Here is a 20,649-nt window from a genome sequence, read left to right on the forward strand (position 1 = left end):
CTCATTCAACGCGATAGTGGGTGCTGGACTGGTGAAGGTTCCTGATTTAACACTGGTCAGTCACAGAAGTGCTGGTCTACACAGAATGACATAGGCTTGTGGAAGCATCCTCCCCGTAACATGGAAAGATCTCACCCAAGCAACCTTAAAAGCCAGTGTCAGCTGCTGGCAGTGTGTGAGAACAGCTACAGTCTAGATCCCCAGTCCCACAACATCCACACTTGGAAACGCTTCTACACTTCCTGTGAGGTTACAGCTGGCTGTCATGGCAAGTATATGAACTTTGTCTGCAACACATTACTAACGTTTGGGAAATAGTCCCATTAATCAGCTGCTCACCAACACCCCCTCCCCATGGTTCCTAACAACTCAGTGCAACTGATTAAAGAAAAGGCAGAATACACTCGATGACTTCTCCTCACGACGGAGGTTCTCTGTTCAAAATCGTTTCACTGTCCCCTCCAAGTTATGCTCCTGGGCCAGAGATGGATTTATCCTGAGCGTTCCGGAGGTCGAGTGTGATGAGGGTCTGGCAGGAAATGAGGTCAATCATCAGGTCAGTCAGGGCATTATTAGTTGGTAGAACAAGGTAGAGGGATCCTGGCATCCTCTCCTGCTCCTTATGTTTTTCTGTTCTTGTAACCAGAACCAACTGATTCGTCAACACAAGCGGTTCTGCAGATGTGAAAATCTAAGTAAAACACTGAAAATGCTGGAGGTAAGGCAGTGTCTGTGGAGAGGAATAAACAGTCAACATTTCAGGTTGAGACCTTTCAGAAGGATTGTTGAAGGGTCGTGCCCCAAAATGTCAACTGTTTATTCCTCTCGGTAGATGCTACCTGGTCTGGTGAGATCCTCAAGCATTTTGTGTGTGTGTTGACAATTGATTCACCATTAACATTGTCGTGTATGGTATCACAACATTACTTAACACGAAAAGCTCCTGAATCACCCTTATCTATCTCCTTTGTGCTTGGCCTTTAAGTGCCTTTACCGGAAATACTAAATCCCAGTTGTTTTGTCCATGGCCCCAGTGAAGACACTGGATTCAAGCTCCTTGTAGTGGAGGAAGCCACAGATACCTGTCAGAACTGACTACGATCTCCTCTGGTCCTAGGTGAAGTGAACTGTCTATCCATGGGCCTCCATAGTCTAACTCTGAAGAAGCACCACCAGAGTGATGGGGTCACGATTGGCTTGATCCAAGGAGACGGCACCAGATGTTACTCCACACACCTATCGACATTCAGCCAGTCCCTGTATTTTGTAGACCTACAGTCAGGTGATGGACAGAACCCAGCACCGTGGTACCAGTGTACAGAACCGGGGTGCTTGCCCCTGTAAGCGGAGGTTGGACAAACTAGGGTTGTTTTCACTGGAGTAGCAGAGGCTGGCGAATTCCTGTTAGAAATTTCTAGAATTATGAAGCAAAAGGTAAGAGTAGAGAGCATGTGTCCTTTTCTCAGTGTTGAAATATCTAATACTAGACGGCATGCATTTGGGATGAGGGAGAAATTTCAAAGTAGATGTGTGGGGCAATTGTTTACCCAGAGAGTGTGTCTGGAATGCACTACTAGGGATGGCAGAAGCATATATGATAGAAGTTCTTAAGAGGCTCTCATACAGTCATAGACCTGAGTGTTTGGTGGAAACCACCTATGCCATTGGACCTGGACTTCTGAGCTCGAGAGAGTGGGACTGCCCCTCTGCAACAGTGTTTCCACTTTAAAAACGCTCCCGTACAGGTTTCTCTGTGCAATTCAGCACAGCAGAAGAAATGAACAAATCTGTCGTTGGCCATGGATAACCAATCAATCAACACCAGATAGACACATAAATGTGCAGAAAATAGAGAGATATGGAACATGAGCAGGCAAAAAAAGGTTCAGGTACCATTAGTGTAATTAGTTTAGCACAACGTTGTGGGCCGAATGGCCTGTTCCTGTGATGTATTGTTCTATGTTACATGTTTTAAAAAACTTTTAGTGACCTGTTATCTGGGAAGATATAAATACAGCAGTAAAAATATTTTCAAGCCAATTTGATCGTCATTTAACTTTTTCCAGACCAGGGTGTAAAGCACAGTATTACACTTAACACATAGATAATACAGAATAACTTAGGAAAGCATGAATTAAATCTACAAATGAATTATGCATAAATAAACAAAATAAAGTGCATAAATTAAACATTGTAGGTTACACAACAAACTGGTGACACTTAGAATGTGATGCGCAGGGTGTTCAGAAGCCTAATGGCCGGAGGGAAGAAGATGTTTTGTTTTGCCTTTATGCTGCCTTATGGTAGAAAGCCAAATAGTGAAAAAAAAACAGATGCTGAAAGTTATGCGTAGGAACAGGAAATTCGCACCAGGTCAGACAGCATCCAAGAAGAGAGAGAAACGGAGTTAATGTTTCAGGCTGAGGAAAAGTTGGACTCAGCCTTGTTTTGAGCTGCAGAAAAAGGAAGCAATGAAGAACACAAAGGATGTCTATGTTTGGGTGGAGACCAAGGGACATTGGTAGGCACAAGTCGAGGTGGTGCCTGGTGAGAGATGGTGGGGAGGGTTGTTAACTACAGCTGATCTGTCCTGAGGAGGTGTAAATAGAGGGGGATGGGTGAAAACAGAAACATGTTTCAATATGAACTTACTTCTGTGTTTAAAACAAAGTGGGTTCTGCAGCAAGGCAGATGTGGAACTCACCTGCAATCAGCTACAAGTTTAACTGAGTAAAGCCTACATTCAGAGTAAATAGGGCACCTTTAGCTTGTGGTATGCCAAGTATCGGATACCTCCAGATACATATTGGGGCATGTGCTTGTCTCTTGTAGTGATGTGAAAGGAGCAAGATAGAAGACAGTAAAATAAGCAAGTGTGAGGCTTTGCACTTCAAGAGATAATAGTACCGTATAAATGGTGAAACAAGATTTATGGTGGGACAGAGGGACCTTGGTGCATTTGTTCACAAAATACACAATGTAAATAGACAATTAGCAAACAATTACGAAACTAAATGTTAGCCTTCACTGCAAGAAGGTTAGAATACAAGATTAGAGAGGGGCATGCTGAGGTTGTGCAGCAGGTTAGTGACACCAATTTCAAAGCTGTTGTCTATAGTTTTGAGCAACACACACAAAATGCTGGTGGAATGCAGCAGGCCAGGCAGCACCTATAAGAAGAGGTACAGTCGACATTTCAGGCCAAGACCCTTCGTCGGGACTAAATTCCCCGTCTCTCCTTCCCCCACCATTACTCTGCAACCCCGTCTCCCTCAGATCCCACCGTTAGCTCCTGGGGCCTCAGAGGCTCCATCTTCCTCTCACCCCAACCCTCCCCTTTCCACTGACACCACCAGCCTCCCTCCCCCTCCCCCCCCTGATCCAGCTCTCAACCGTGCCGGGTCTTTACCATCCCCTCCGACCTTCAACTCTCAGAGGCAGAGTGCTCTGTCCTCAGTAAGGGCCTCACCTTTGTCGCCCTTCGCCCACACCTCAGCAAGTTCCGCGTGCGCCATGACACTGAACTCTTCTTCCGCCGTCTCCATCTCCGAGCCCACTTCTTCGGCAAGGACTCTCCCATCCCCACCGATGACCCCTTCTCCCGTCTTCAAACCTCCTCCTCTTCATGGACACCCCGCTCTGGTCTTCTGCCTGCTCTGGATCTCTTCATTGCTAACTGCCGACAGGATATCAACCGTCTCGACTTCACCACACCTTGTTCCAATTCCAACCTCACTTTTTTTTAAAGCAGTTAGCCCTGACAAAGGGTCTCGGCCCAAAACTTCGACTGTACCTCTTCCTATAGATGCTGCCTGGTCTGCTGCGTTCTGCCAGCATTTTGTGTGTATTGCTTAAATTTCCAGCATCTGCAGATTTCCTCGTGTTTGCATCTGTAGTTTTGATCTCTTTACCTAAAAAAGTTTACCCTGGAGACAATTAGTGGATTCACTAGCCTAGAAAGATTCTGAGGAAGCAGGGGATATCCTTTGGGGAAAAGACTGCGTGAGTTTCATCAATGCTTTCTGGAATTTAAAGAAATGAGAGATGATATCATTGACAAAGACACAATTCTCCATGGAACTCCTGAACTGTTTCCAGTGGCTGGAGATATTTGGAAAAGATTCCTTTCACAGAGTTGGAATTTTCTACTTTGGAGAGACGAGGATGCTCAGCCATATTGTATATTTAAGAGCGAGACCAACGATTCTTGTGACAACAAGGACCTGAGGGCTGGACAAGGTCTGTGGGATCGGCCATGACCTCACTGAACGATGGTGCAGCCTCAGGTTCAGAATGGTGACTTGGTTATGGTCCATTTCACTTTGGGCTAAGGGAGATAAATCCATGGATTCACTGTAGTGGCCCTACCATCTGGAATTCCTTCCCCTCTCTCTCCTTCCTTTCTTAATGAATTCCCTGAAATCCAACTTTCCTGCCCTGATATTTCTTTCTTCACTGTTCTCCTGGCTGTGCTTCTGATCCACTGTTGGGTGTTCTGCAGTTAAAGGAACGCTCCAAATGCAGGCTGATCCGGTGGCTGGTTCTGACTCCAGGTCGAAATGTGTTATGAGCTCTGATCATTAAAGTTACCCACACACTGAATGGTCTGTGCATGCTAACTCATTATTGGCACTATTTATTTATTTTGTAATTTGTAGTAATTTTTATATCTTTGGACTGTTCTGCTGCCACAAAACAACAAATCTCACATCAAAAATCAGCGATAATAAACCTGATTCTCATTAGTATTCAATTATATTTAATCTGTTAACACAATGGGTTCGTTGGAATCCACTTATGGGAACATTTCCACTGACAAATTAATTGTATATGCACAGAAGAGCAAGATGTATTCACTTATCAAGTTCCAGCATTCTATTAGATTATTGATTTCCTTAGGGCATAAGAGACCATTCAGCCCATTGAGTCTATGCCAGCCTTCAAAGAAATCCCATTAATCCCATGCCATTACTCATTTCCTTGAAACCTATTCTCTTCCACATGTCCATCAACACTACGCTGGGAGGCCTAGCAAGGATGGGAAGGACCCAAGTGCTGGAGGATCCGGGACTAAAATCAAGACGCGAGATTTCAAGACTGAGATAAGGAAAGGGCCCTTGAGTCAATGCTAGACAAGAACCTGATGAGACTAGACGGGAATCTGAACGAGACAGGAATTCTAAACGCAATTGCAGACTGAACCAAAGTTGGGCTGGTGATTGAGTACTGAACGTGAGTTCAGGTGCTCTTTAAATGTCCAAATCTTGGCGCCAGGACATGGCTGCCAATCAACGGAGTGGGCAGAATCTTTAAGGAATCATGCCAGCTATCCATACTATGGAGAATCAGAGCGTCTAAACCCCAGAGGCTGGTCCGGTCAGGTGCATACCATAACAAACATTCATTAAGTTTCCTGCCACCAAACCGACGTAAGCTGCAGAGAGTTGTAAAATTGGTCAGCTCCATCATTGGTACTAGCCTCTGTAGTATCCAAGACACCTTCAAGGAGCAATGACTCAAAAAAGATGGCCCCATCATTAAGGACCCCCACCTCCCAGGACATGCCCTCTTCTCATTGTTACTATCGGGGAAGAGGCACAGAAACCTGAAGGCACACACTCAGTGATTCAAGAACAGCTTCTTCCCCTCTGCCATCCGATTTCTAAATAGACATCGAACCCATGAACACTACCTCACTACATTTTTAATTCTGTTTTTGCACTACTTATTTATTTTTACAATTTAATATACACACACGTATATATATAAATATATATACTTATTGTGATTCACAGCTTTTTTCAATTATAATATATTGCACGTACTGCTGCCACAAAGTTAACAAATTTCACCACATGAACCTGATTCTGATTCTTACCCAAAAAATACATCTAGGAATAGAGTCAAAGTTAATTTGAAGGTCAAGATTACTCCCCTGTGCACAAGTACATGTGGGCACAGGCGTAATGAGATGAGAGCATCGCAGGCTCGTGGCGTTAGGTATGTAGCCTGAAATAAAATAAATTATGCAGAAATAATTGGAACAAAAACAAAATAAGTAAATGATTTAGCATCATGAAATACATAAAATAAAGTACTTTATGAGTTACTTCAATGCTTTCTTTTATATAATAGGAATGGAATTAATTTATTAAGTTTACATTGCAAACTCCCACTTGAAGAGTTCGGGATGCTTTGTGATACTGCTGACCCTAATTTATCAGGATTAGGTTATACAAAAAAAAATAAATGTTACCAGATGCTTCGGCACCATGAAATAGATAAAATAAAGTACCTCACAGCAAGTCATTTTGTTGTTCTATTGGCAAAGAAATTAATTTATTCAGTCTACAACTACCCATTTAAACTCTTTGAAAAAGTTTGGATGCTTTGTGATGCTGTTGGCTCTGACTTCTCACAAATAAGTTGTTCAATTAGATCAATGATAACAAATAATTTAGCATGATAAAGTACTCTCAAACAAGTTTCTTCATTGCTTTTTTTAAAATGATGGTAATGGAATGAATTTATTCAGTCTATATTGCAAACTCCTGTTTGAAGAATTTTGGATGGTTTGTGATACCATTGGCTCTAACTTCTCAGGGTTAAGTTGGGATGTGGGAGGGTGCCACAGCGTTCGGGTGAAACTCATGTGCTCATGTGAAGAATGTGCTAACCCCTCAAAGACGTCACTGGAGAGGGAACAGTGCACAGCTTATAGAGCCACTGCTTCACAGCTCCAGTGACCCAGGTTGAATCCTGACCCTGGGTGCTCTCCGTGTGGAGTTTGCAGGCTCTCTCTGTGACCAGGTGGGTTTCCTCCGGGTGCTCTGATTTACGAACACATTCTGAGGTATATATTTACCGTAATTCATAGTTTTTTTTCTATACTCATTATGTATTGCATTGTACCACTGCTGCAAAGTTAGCAAATTTCACGACATATGCCAGTGATATTAAACCTGATTCTGATTCATGCAGGTTGGCAGGTTATTTAGTAAGTTGTCCCCAGTGTGGAGGTGAGTGGTAGAGACTGGGGGAGGGGATGTTGAAAGCAATGGGGGGAGAATGGAGTGCAACTAGCAGAGGACTAATGTAACTAGTAAGTACTTGGTATTCAGAAGGACCTGTTTCCACACTGTAGGACTCTGTGGGTCAACATCAAATCTGGGTCAGTGGTGCACTATCTCTGAACCCTTGTGACTCCCCATGCTGACTTATACCTAACTTTTCTTCTCAAACTTAGTATTAATCTACCTCAGTTCTCCTGTCTATGATTTTTCTTTGGAGAACTGAGTGCTGAGATTTCCATGTTTCCACTACCCAAAGAGTGCAGTCACAAGAAACTGCTGATTCTGGAATCTGGAGTGACAAACAACCTGCTGGAGGAACTCAGTGGGTCGCGCAGCATCTGTGGTGGTGGTGGGGAGAGGGCACATGATAAGGAATTGTTGTTGTCCCGGATCAAAACCTTACATCTGCAAAATCATCTAGAGTATTGGTCAATGACAAGTAAAGGGGTGTGATCAGGCCGGGTTCCAGTAGAACGAGCTCCTTGATGCCCAGGTTGGCAGCTGTTTTGACCTTAGCTTTCTGTAGTAGGATTACTTTTACAATGAGTAAAAGGCATTATATACAACCCAGTACATAGCACATTACAGCACAATACAGGCCCTTCAGCCCACAATGTTGTGCCGACTTTCTAACCCACTCTAAGATCAACCTAATCCTTCCCTCATAGTTTGCCCTCCATTTTTCTATCATCCATGTGCCTCTCTAAGAGTTTCTTAACTTCCCTAATGTATCTGCCTCTTAGCAGGGCATTCCACACACTCTCCACTCTCAGAGCGAAAAACTTACCTCCTATTACCCCCTATTTTTGCATCCAATCACTTTAAAATTATGACCCCTACTATTAGGGGTTTCTGCCCTTGGGAAAAAGCCTCAAGCCATCCACCCAGTCTATGCCTCGCAACATCTTACGCACCTCTTTCGAGTTACCTCTCATCCTCCTTCGCTCCAAAAAGAAAGGCCCATGCTCACTCACCTACCTTCACAAGACGTGCTCTCTAGTCCAGGCAGCTTCCTGGTATATCTCCTCTGTACCCTCTCTACAGCTTCCACATCCTCTTTCTTAACATTGGCATAAGTTGTAAAACACTGCCCTCACAAACTTCAAGGTCCCTCTCACTGATGAATACTGAAACAAAGCTTTAGTGAAGGGCCTCCCCTACCTCCTATGACTCGAGGAACATGATTCCTCTACGATTGTTGATAGGTCCTACCCTCACCCTATTGTAATAGCCTGCACTATTACAATATTTTTAAAAATTTTTTAAATTTCAAAATATACTTTATTCAAAAATAAAATTATATACAATAAACCATTCAATGACCCTCAATCCTTTACATACGTTTCCCTTATGGTCGCTACATTTCCACACTTTTGGCCACCCACGTGACACTCCGTTGGTTCACCTTACCACACCATTGTTGAGGGGTATACTCCCCGCCACCCGACCCCTCCCACTCCCGCGGGAGAAGAGCTCTAAACCGTGGTCCTTCCCCACCGGGCCCTTGCGGTGGCTGCACCGAGTTTCAGTGCGTCCCTCAACATGTACACCTGCAGCCGAGAATGTGCCAGTCAGCAGCATTCTCCCACGGACATCTCCATGTGCTGGTAGATCATCAAGTTTCGGGCCGACCAAAGAGTGTCTTTCACCAAGTTGATGATCTGCCAGCAGCACCGGATGTTGGTCTCCGTGTGTGTCCCTGGGAACAGCCCATAGATCAGAGAGTCCTCTGTTACGCAGCTGCTGGGGATGAAACGTGACACTAGCCCGTCCGTCCTCCTCCACACCCCCTCTGCGAACTTGCAGTGACATTTATTTAGTCAGGGTAATTTCCCAAATTTTCAAAATATTTTGACCCTAAGAAAGAGGAGCACAATTCAGCCCATCAAGTTAGCTCCACCAATCACGTGTGGTTGATTTCTTTTCTCAACCCCCTTTTCCCGCCTTTACATGTAGCTCTTAACCCCACCCCCCACTCAGTCAAGAAGCAATCAATCTCTGTCTTACATAATACCAATATGTGGCCTCCACACACTCAGTCCCCTCCCCCTTCCCCCAGTGGCAGTGAATTCCACAGATTCGCCACCCTCTTGATTGCAATGCTGAGCTTGTAATTTCGTTGTCAACAAAGCAGTGCGTCATCAGAATTAAATCTGCTGGAGGGTCAGCAAATTGCTCCAGGATTGGCAGTGTACATGGGTTGACCTGTTGTTGGTGGTGACTGTATTAAGAGCCCAGACATTAATTGTGTGGCGTTCTTGTCATCTATTTAAAGGAAAGATAATAACAAGATTGAAGAAGCATATACAGTTGAAAATGTTCAAGACAGCTGCCGGGACTTGAGGGTCTGAGTTATAGGAAAGGTTGTATAGGTTGTGACTTTATGCCCTGAGCATTGGAGAGTGAGGGGAGATTTGACGGAGGGATACAGAATTACGAGATAGGATCAGCACAAGCAGGCTCTTTTCACTGAAGTTGGGTGAGACTAGAACTAAGGGTGAAAGGTGAAATATCTAAGGGATTCTGAGGGAGTGCTTCTTCACTCAGAGGATGGTGAGAGTGCCGAATGAGCTGTTAGCAGAAGTGATGAATGCGAGTACGGTTTCAGCAGCTAAGGTAAGTGTATGGATGGGAGGAGTAAGGAAAGTGGTGATCCAAGCGTGGGTCAATGTATCGCGGCAGGATGGCAGTTTGGCACAGGCTAGATGGGCTGAAGGGCCTGTTTTCGGTGCTGTGGTGCTCTAAGACGCTATCACTGTATGACCAGAGCTGAAAACAACCCAGTGAGACTTCTTTCGGGAGGTTTTATACGTCAAGTCCTGTCCTCACTGCAGGCCAGCCTGCTGATCTACACGGAGCGGCCGAGGTTTCTTCTCACCGCTGCCATCAGGAAGAAGGTACGGGAGCCTCAGGACCCACACCACCAGGTTCAGGAACACTTATTACTCAACCATCAGGCTCTTGAAGCAGAGGGGATGCCTTCAATCAGCTCGCCCTGTCACTAAATTGTTCCCATGACATATGGAGTCACTTTCAAGGACCCTTCATCTCATGTTCTCAATATTTATTGCTTATTTATTTATTACCATTTTCATTATTTTCTCTCTTTTGTATTTGCAGTTTGTTGTCTCTTGGGCATTGGTTGCTTGTCTGTCCTATTGGATGCAGCCTTTCATTGATTCCATTGAGTTTCTTGGATCTATTGTGTATGCTCGCAAGAAAACGAGACTCAGGGTTGCATGCGGTGACATATACGTACTTTGACGATATATTTAGTTTGAACTTTGAATCTCATGAATGTGGAGCTGTTTACTCGCTGGAACAATCTGATGACATGCGGATCCCATTAGCTGGGCAGGACATCAAAGAAATCCACTAACACCTGCGTGATGACGTGAGGCTGACAGAGCCTGGGGATGGTAGTTTGTTTAAAGCTGGAGCTGTTCCTCTTCTGGAAAATAACACTTGGAATTTAAAAGTTCCCTTTGTACCTTTGCCTGTGCATCTGGAAAACAGACTGTTTCTCTGCACTGGTTATCCCGTGTTGAATTCACTTCGTCCCTTTCAGCAGCTTAAGACAGGTGTATGGAGTGCTTGCTGTTCCTCAGGTTTGTGGACAGATACTTGGACCTTTACAATATCTAATATCGCTGGATAATGGACAGATAGACTGACAAATCAGGCAAATTAGAGATCTCAGGAGATGTGATGGGGAGCTGAGTGTGATGGTCACCAGCACACCTGGAACTGGACAGTGTGACTTGTGATGTTCCTGAAAGTGACTCCATATGTTATGGGAACAATTTAGTGACAGGGTGAGCTGATTGAAGGCATCCCCTCTGCTTCAGGAGCCTGATGGTTGAGTAATAAGTATTCCTGAACCTGGTGGTGTGGGTCCTGAGGCTCCTGTACCTTCTTCCTGATGGCAGCGGTGAGAAGAGACCTCGGCCTGGAAGGTGGATGCTGCTCTGTGTAGATCAGCAGGATAGAAACAGGGCCAAGGATATATGCTTGTGAGGCAGTGTTAGTAAGAAAGAGAATCCATAAGACCATAAGACATACGAGCAAAATTAGGCCACTTGGCCCATCGAATCTGCTCCTCCACTCCCCCATCATGGCCGATCCATCATCTCCCTCAACCTCATTTTCCAGCCCTCTTCCCATAACATTTGATGCCCTGATTAATCAAGAACCAAACAACCTCCGCTTTAAATACACTCAGTGATCTGGCCTGCACAGTTGCCTGTGGCAGTGAGTTCCACAGATTCACCATCCTCTGGATAAAGAAGTTTTTCCTCATCTCTGATCTAAATGGACATCTTTCACTGTGCCATCTGGTGCCAGACTTCCCCACAAAAGGAACTATCTTTTGCACATCCACCCTATCCAGACCTTTCAATATTCAATGAGATTCCCACCCGCCCCACATTCTTCTAAACTCCAGTGAGTCCAGGCACAGAGCCATCAAACACTCCTCCTATGTTAACCCTTTCATTCCCACAAACCTCCTTTAGACCCTCTCCAATGCCAGCACATCTTTTCTTGGATAAAAGGCTTAAGACTGCTTACAAGTGTGGTCTGCCCAATGCCTTATGAAGTCTCGGTGTTACATCCTTGCTTTTGTATTCTAGACCTCTTGCAATGAATGCTAGCATTGCATATGCCTTCCTTACCCCAACTCAGCCTGCAAGTTAACCTTTAGGAAATCCTGCATGAGAACTCCCAAGACTGCTTGTGCCTCTGATTTTTGAATTTTCGTCCCATGTAAAAAATAGTCCATGTCTTTATTCCTTTTGCCAAAATGCATAACCATGCACTTTCCTACATTAGATTCCATCTGCCACTCTCCGCGCCCATTCCCCCTGATCTGTCTGAGGCTTTCAGCAGACACCTTGCTTCCTTAACACTACCTGGCCCGCCACCTATCTTCGTGTCGTCCACAAAACCATCAATTCCTTCACCCGGAAGAATCAGTCCCAGCCCAACCCCTGCGAAACACCACGAGTCACCACCAGACAACCAGCAAAGCATCCCTTTATTCCAACCCTTTGCCTCCTGCAGACAGCCAATCTTCTGTTCATGTTAGTAATGTTATGGGCTGTTCTTTTTTTAAACAGTCTCATAGTCATACTTTATTAATCCCTGGGGAAACTGGTTTTCGTTACAGTTGCACCATAAATAATAAATAGTAATAGAACCATAAATAGTTTAATTGTAATATGTAAATTATGCCAGTAAATTATGAAATAAGTCCAGGACTGGCCTATTGGCTCAGGGTGTCTGACCCACCAAAGGAGGAGTTGTAAAGTTTGATGGCCACAGGCAATCAAGAAGTGAGCACGCTTGGCTATGCCCGTACCTCAGGTTTTACCAGCTTGAGCTGAGAAAACAAATATCATAAATATCGAGAACATGAAATGAAGTGTCTTTGAAAGTTTCAAAGGTTTCAGAGTTTTTAAAGAAATGTATACAATATACATCCTGAAATGCTTCTTCTTTGCAACCATCCAAGTGAGTCCATAGGTTACGGGAACAGTTCACTGATGTGGCAAATGAAGTTGGGATGCTGCTTGACTCACAGATTGGGAATGAATGAGATAAATTTAATTCACGCAAAGATTCTACAATCGTAGTGAAACAGATGGGATTTGATATGTTGAATATATGCAATGAGAATATAGTGGGAATAATCCATTCAACTTTATTTAATTACAGAAAATCAAGTGAGGGTTACCCTGATTATTTATGTTGTATTTCTTGGATTTACTATGAATAGCTTGCAAGAAAATGAATTTCCATATGTAGCTCTCTAAAAGAATGTGTTGAGTTCAGCCACGAACATACACAATAACTGAGCACACTTTGGACTGTAAAAGTAGGATGATGGGGAAAACATTCCAAGTAATGAATGTTCTTTGCAACTTATAAGAATTCTATAAAAGCAAATTTTCGTTGCCAGAAGCACAAAACGCTAAAATAACTTCACAATATAGTCTGAAGACAATCCCATAGATACAACTTAATTAGGTTTACATATCAATATTCAGAAGCTACATACATTAAATAAATTGATCCATTGTGCTATTTCACAATATCGATTGATTAAAAACTAAATTTAGAATGAAGTTGGTTAGCATTGACCTTAACTGCAACTGGGGGAAAAGGGAAGTTCTGCAAGATGGCAGCCACTCTGATTCTAAGCCAACCTAAATTAAAAGTCAGACGTACATACTTTAATTCTTCGGTTTGCAGATTGATAGGATCATGAGTCTCACTGTCCATGTGAAATTAGACTTCTGGAGAAGATAACGTGAGAACACTGAAAACAAAAAGCAGATCTTATTAAAAGTTCATTTAGATTCTTATAACTCAAAATAGGAAAAAATACAGTAATAAGCCGTGAATGAATTCATTATTTTAATTACTACTTAAATTATTACACCTCAAACAGCCATATAAATTTCTAGTTACAATTCAGGAGCCAAGTTTGGATACTTGGCTGGACAGAGGGAAAGGAAGTGCACTCATTTGTCTTTACTATAACAGACCTTAGCAGGAAGAAAGCTTATCCTTGTGCGTGCACAAAAGACATGCAAGGCATTAGAAATGACTGTTATTCAGGAACTCATTATAAGCCAAATAGAACTTGCAGATAAATTCATTAAAAAACTAAATAACCTGCTAATTGTAGTACAAATTCTGACTAGATATTGGACCATCTTTGCTGCTTTTCTTCATTGTGTCTTGTAAATTTTTAAAGCATGAGACACAGTCCGATTTAATATCGCATTGAAAAGACAGCATTTCTAACAGAAGCACACTCCCTTAGCACAACACTAAAGTAACTCATTGGTTTTATGATGGAATGGAACTTGAGCACATAATTTTTTTATGTCTTACATATTATGGTAGCATATACAGTACTGTGTAAAACTGTTAGGCACATATGTATAGCTCGGGTGCCTAAGACTTCTGCACAGTACCGTAGTAATTTTATGTATTGTACTGTATTTCTGCTTCAAAAAAAAATTCATGATATATGTGAGTGATGATAAACATGATTCTGATATGTGGACTGAGAGTGGGAAGGGGGCAGGGAGAGGGGAATCATGGTTGGGAAAAGGGGAAGGGAGAGGGGAGGGAGTACAAAGCACCAGAGAGATATTCTGTAATGATCATTTAACCAATTGCTTGGAATCAAATGACCTTGCCTGGTGCCTCAGAATTGGGTGTGCCTGCACCTGTGCCAACCCCTGCCCCGGCACTCCTTCTTTGCCACCTGTCTGAAACCCCTCCCGTGGTGCTCCACCCTCAATATTCCCAACATCCATTACCCTGCCAAATTTACAAACTTGCTCTCCGCTCTACGTTGACAAATATAATACTGTGCAGAAGTCTTAGACACCCTAGCTCTATATATATATATATATGTGCCTAAGACTTTTGCCCCCCGTATTCTATGTACATTGATAATAAATTGACTTTGAACTTTTTGAGCATCCTTGATCCTTGTTACCTCAGTGTAAAAGAGGATCAAATCCCTCGCCATTCATTCTCTCTAGATTTTCTCTCCTATGTCAATAGACTAGATTGTTTTTCTGATCATTAGAGATCATTCCAGATACACATAGCCTGGAGAAATCTGTTGTTTTTGCCTTTAGTCTACATTTTGTTGCTTCCAGCTTTTATTGGGTTAATAAACAATAAAGGGTAAAGAACATAAATTTGCAAAGTGGATGTTTTTATGCCAAAGTCTGAGGAATGGTGACGCAGGCAGAGCAACTTTTGCCAGTGTAACCATGTGTTTCTCAAAGTAACAGCTTTTAACTTCTAGTCCGGAAGCAAATCTCATCTGGTGGGGTCCTACATCAACAATATACTATACAACCACACAGTTCCTGAACTGTTTGAAGCACAGAGCACAATCAAAATCTATTCACTCATTCACCGTTTGTCCCACTTCCAATACTGTATTTTAGTAGCATCCAAAGTAAAACTTTTCTGATAACACCTCCAAGTTCTTCTGTCCATTGGTCTCAGTTCTTTCTCTAGCAGGACTGAGAGACTGCAAGCATACTGATCCGCTTAATTTGAGTCCTCAGATGTCCCATTTATCCAGCTACTCAACCCACTTGTCCATGTAATCATTTTCATTATAAATATTTATTCTACTTAATCCTTTTTGCAGCCTGTTTGGTTCTCTATATATTAAGACTGTCTGTTTGTCTTATCCTGAGGAATCAGATTAATTTTGTTGCCAATCTACTTTGTTCAATAATTCCACTTCACTTAATGACCTAACCTTATGAATGGCACTTCACTTTGAGTCCTCAATCTTTTGGACAACAGAACTTTGCATGGCCTCAAGTACATTCTGAAACAAAGGCAGAAAATGAATGCTCAGCATGTCAGGCAGCATCTGCAGAGAGAAATCATCAGTGAAACTTTCACAGCAATGACATTCATCACTTTAGATAAATGCTAATGATCCCCTCACACTTACTGGAAAATGTTTTTTTTCCTACATCTCTTGCGGTGAGTGGGATGCTTCCTTTACTTCTCAGTGCCCCATAAACAACAGAAGTGTGGAGGTTGTTTAGGGAGAACTTACATGGGGTTTTGGATAAGTTTGAGGAGGATGGTAGGGTGAGTGGACCATGGTTGACAAAAGATGTGGAAAATCTAGTCAAGAGGAAGAAAGTAGGTTACTTAAGGTTTAGGAAGGAAGGATCAGACAGCACTAGAGAGCTACAAGGTAGCCAGGAAGGCATGAATTAGAACTCTCATTTAAGTCAACGCCAAGTTAGACTAGCATTTCACTCTCCTGTGTCTTCCTTTGAATTAGTTTAATGTTTTGAAGCGAGTGCTCGATGGTGGTGGTGCTGGACTGGGTGCAGACTGTGTTGCTGCCTGCTACAGGAAGGCATCAAAGGCATTGGAGTTGGTGCGCAAAGGCTGCGTGCAGTGTAACTATTGTTGATTGTCTTGGACATTTCTTTTGCGATCACAAGACCCTGTTGGACCTTGATAATGTAAGATGCCGCAGTCCTGATTCCCTTGTTTGGTGGCGCGACAGACGGCGGGTAAGCTGCGTGGCCTCGGTTGTAGCAAGGACCAGGCCTCAAGCCGTGGGCTTGGCCTGCTGCTGCAGTCCAGGAGAGGAGATGTGGGAGGTGGTGTAACGTGGCTTCCATGCTTGGTTGGGGGCTGGCCTCTCCCTTCCGTGCTCGATCGGTGGAATGACAGGCTCAATTGTATGCGTATGGTTTGTGCACTGCCGGGAATTGCACCATCAGTTTGCGGGACATGTTGCTCAGGAACTTGGGCTATATATATATATATATATATAAAATGTGTTGTGTATGTTTTGAACTTAGGCCCAGAGGACCACTGTTTCCTTCAGCCATATTCATGTATGGTTGAATGATAATTAAACAAATTTGATTTGATTTGATTTGATTGAGCTGCTGCAACCAAACGAACAGAAATTAGCTTTGCTAATATTGTTAAAGTAATGCAGGAACACTTAAAACTGAAACCCTTATTGATGGCAGAACACTTTAGGTTTCATATGCAGAATCAAAAGGAACGTCTGTCCATTTTTGTGTACGTGGTTGAACTGAAGAGATTGTCTGAACATTGTCAGTTTGGTAATGGGCTTAACGATGCACTGAGAGGTTGTTTTGGTGTGGAACCTTGCATGAAAGCATTCAACGTGGCTCCTAACTGAAGCACAACTTATATTTAAAAGAGCAGTTGAAATCACTATTTCAATGGAAACCACAGACAGAGATATAATTGAGATGAAAGTGAGCAAGGACAAAATTGCAGGGTCTAAACAGAAACCGGCCTGGATGAACAAATTGTGTTACTGTTGCGGCAGGGGCTCACATTCACCAAACAAATGCCAGGTTTAAAGGTGAAGCTTGCAGAAAATGCAACAAAGTAGGACACATACAAAGATAAATGGACCTCTCAGGGAAGAGGAATGCTAAAAAGTCAAGATGCAGTTTCAAAAAGAGCACTAATCTGCACACCGCTGATAATGAGGAGAGTGACACGGGTCTGTGTAGCCTTGAGATTAACGGTGTGAAAACTAGAAATAGACAAGCAATATGGCTTACATGAGAAGTGACTGGAAAATTAATTTAAATAGAATTGGACACTGGTTCTGCTGTTTCAGTCACTCCACAAAATTAGTTTGAATGACATTTCAAAGATACTGAACTGAAGTCTGTAGACATCTAACTAAGAATTTAACTGGAGAAGAGGTAACTCCGTGGGAATGAGAAGAAGGTATGGGAAGGTGAGAGAGGAAAATGGGAATGGGGAATGGTGAAGGGAGGGCATTACCGGAGGACTGAGGAATCAATGTTCATGCCATCAGGTTGGATGCTACCAAAATGGAATATAAGGTGTTTCTCCTCCAACCTGAGTGTGGCCTCATCGTGGTAGTAGAGGAGACTGTGTTCTGACATATTGGAATGGGAATGGGAAGTAGAATTGAAATAGGTGGCCACCGGAAGATACTGCTTTTTCTAGCGTATGGAGTGTAGGTGCTCGGCAAAACTATCCCCAACCATTGGGTTTCACCAATACACAGGAGACCACACCGGGAGCACCAGATACTGTAGGTAACCCAACAGACTCACAAGTGAAGTGTCGCCTCACCTGGGAGAACTATTTGGGGTGAGGGAGGAGGTGTTGAGACACTTGTTCTGCTTGCAAGGATAAGGACCAGGGGGGAGATCAGTGGTGAGGGACAAATGGACAAGGGAGTCACATATGGAGTGATCCCTGTGGAAAGCAGGAAGTGGAGGGGAGGGAAAGATGTGCTTGGTGGTGGGCTCCCGTTGGAGATGACTGAAGTTACAACCAATTATGTGTTGTATGCAGAAGCTGGTAGGGTGGAAGGTGAAGACAAGAGGAACCCTATCCCTGGTGGATGGATGGGGCGAGAGTAGACATACATGAAATGGAAGAGATGTGGGTGATGGCAGTGTTAATGATGGGGGAAGGAAAGCCCCTTCTGTTGAAGAATGAGGATACTTCATCAGTTCTGGAATGAAAAGCCTTATCCTGAGAGCAGGTGTGGCAGAGACGGAGGAACTGAGAGAAAGGGATGGCATTTTTACAAGTGACAGGGTAGGAAGTGGTGTGATCCATGTAGCTGTGAGAATCAGTGGGTTTATAAAAAGTTATCAGTAGATAAGCTGTCTCTAGAGTTAGCGATAGAGAGATCAGGAAAGGGGAGGGTGGTGTCAGAAGTGGACCAGGTAAATTTGAGGACAGGGTGGAAGTTGGAGACAAAGTTGATGAAGTGAATGTACTCATTGTGGGTGCAGGAAGCAGCACCAAAGCAGTCGTCGATGTAGCTTAGAAAAAGTTGGGGAATGATACCAGTGTAGGCTTGGAACATCGACTATTCCACATGGCTGACAAAAAGGCAGACATAGCCGTGACCCATGCAAGTGCCTATGGCTACACCTTTAGTTTGAAGGATGTAGGAGGAGCCAAAAGAAAAAATATTGAGAGCGAGGACGATTTCTGCAGACAGAGGAGAGTGGTGGTGGAGGGGAACAGGTTGGGTCTGCTGTCTAGAAAGAAGCAGAAAGCTTTAAAGCCCTCCTGTTGGGGAATGGAGGTGTATAGGGACTGGACATTCATGGTGAAAATGAGATGATCAGGCCAAAATGAGACCAAGGAAAGACCACGCTCCTCAGGGGAAGTGTGACAGTGACCAAAGCCGTGGTCCGACTACAACAAGAAGTTACTTGCAAAATACGGCTTAGTTTTAACCAAGAAGAGAGTTCAAGGAGCTTCAGGAAAGTTGCAAGCATTCAGCACTTGTGAGTATAAAGAACCACTGTCTTCTCTGTGTGCATTAAGGTTATTGCATGAACTTCAAGTGAGAGACAAAAAGCTGCTTGTAAAAATAAATGTGACCAAAGGCCAGATGGATGAGTGGAAGGACAAAAAGAAAGGTGTCAATAGTGATATGAAAGCAGACGATTCGTCAGACGATGTTTTGGATGAGCAAACCAAGAGGAGAGATCAGATCGCCAAGGGAGCAAAAGAGAATACTCCAATGAACTAAATGGACCTTCCCAAGATGCACAAGCTTGAAGAAGAGAGGTTTCTAGAGCTGTCAGAGCCACTTCCTGCGGTCTCAGAGTCAAATCCTACACCACCATAGAGGAGCCCCCAGAACCTGACATTGCTTTCACAGCCGTAAGTCTCACCAGTCACGTGGAGTGGTCTCCCTTGCCAGGAAAGCCGTCATCCCACAACAGCAAAACATCCTCTACAGCGATTAAATCTTCAGGCCTGAATGGGACAATTTAAAACTTGCTATGCTGTGAATATCTGTATATAGTAATTGTATTATATGGTATACTGTGTATATAGCTGAGATGCATTCTCTATTGAGCTGGAGTTTATAGCTAAGCACGGAGTAGTGTTGTGTATTTTATATTTTAATAATATTTGAGCAATCTTGTTTGATTAAGCATCTTTGTTCATTTCACTAATTCTTTACAGGTATAAATGTGTGAATTACATACATCGTCATACTACCACGTGATACCTGCACGCCTCGCTTAAAGTAGACGCAAAATTAGCTAATATTTCAGACTCTCGTGTCTTCCTTTGAATTAGTTTAAGGTTTTGAAGTTACTATACTTAACAGGACCAGTCGGGGATAGAACAGGAAACTTGGGCCTGGGGTCGGAGGAGGTCGGGGAGGTCCTTAATGAATACTGTGCTTCAGTATTCACCAGTGGGAGGGACTTCGACGAATGTGAGGACCGTGTTAAACAGGCTGATATGTAGGAACATGTCAAAGCTAAGAAAGAGGATGTGCTGGAACTTTTGAAAAAAAAATTAGGCTAGCTAAGTCCCCGGGGCCATTTGGGATTTACCCCAGGATACTATGGGAAGCAAGAGAAAGATTACTGTACCTTTGCTGAGATTGCTGTGTCCTCACTAGCAACAGGAGTAGTACTAGAAGATTGGAGTGAAGAAAATTTTTATCCATTGTTCAAGAAAGTAATGAGAATCATCCTGGGAATTATTGACCAGTGAGTCTCACTTCAGTGGTAGGGAAACTATTGGAGAGGATTCTTAGAAATATGATTTTACAAACATTTGGTGAAGCGTAGGCTGGTTAGGGATAGTCAGCATAGCTTTGTGAGGGCAGGTCATGCCTCACAAGCCTGATTGAATTCTTTGAGGAAGTGACAAAACAAATCCATGAAAGTAGAGTAGTGAATGTGGTGGATATGGATTTTAGTAAGGTATTTAACAATGTAGGCTCATTCAGGGAGTCATGAGTCATGGGACTGAAGGAAACTTGGCTGTGTGGATTCAGAATTGGCTTGTCCATAGAAGATAAAAGGTGGTATGAGATAGAACATTTTCTGTGTGGACATCATTGACCAGTGATGTTCTGCAGGTATCTATTTTGTTTCCACAGCTCTTTATGATTTTTATAAATGACTTGGATGATGAAGTGGAAGTGTATGTTAGTAAGTTTTCACGTGACACACAGGTTTGTGGTGTTGTGGATGGCATAGAA

General features: G+C 43.2%; 1 long non-coding RNA gene across 1 annotated transcript in view; it reads left to right on the plus strand.

Moving 5' to 3' along the window:
• Positions 1 to 417: 417 nt before the first annotated feature.
• LOC140190528 (uncharacterized) overlaps positions 418 to 20,649 on the plus strand; it is a 49,274-nt gene continuing 29,042 nt past the window's right edge. The window contains exon 1 of the long non-coding RNA XR_011883624.1: positions 418 to 556. This is a non-coding gene — a long non-coding RNA (uncharacterized lncRNA). The remainder of the gene's footprint in view (positions 557 to 20,649) is intronic.

The sequence above is a fragment of the Mobula birostris genome, chromosome 30, assembly GCF_030028105.1.
Source record: "Mobula birostris isolate sMobBir1 chromosome 30, sMobBir1.hap1, whole genome shotgun sequence".
NCBI lineage: Eukaryota > Metazoa > Chordata > Chondrichthyes > Myliobatiformes > Myliobatidae > Mobula > Mobula birostris.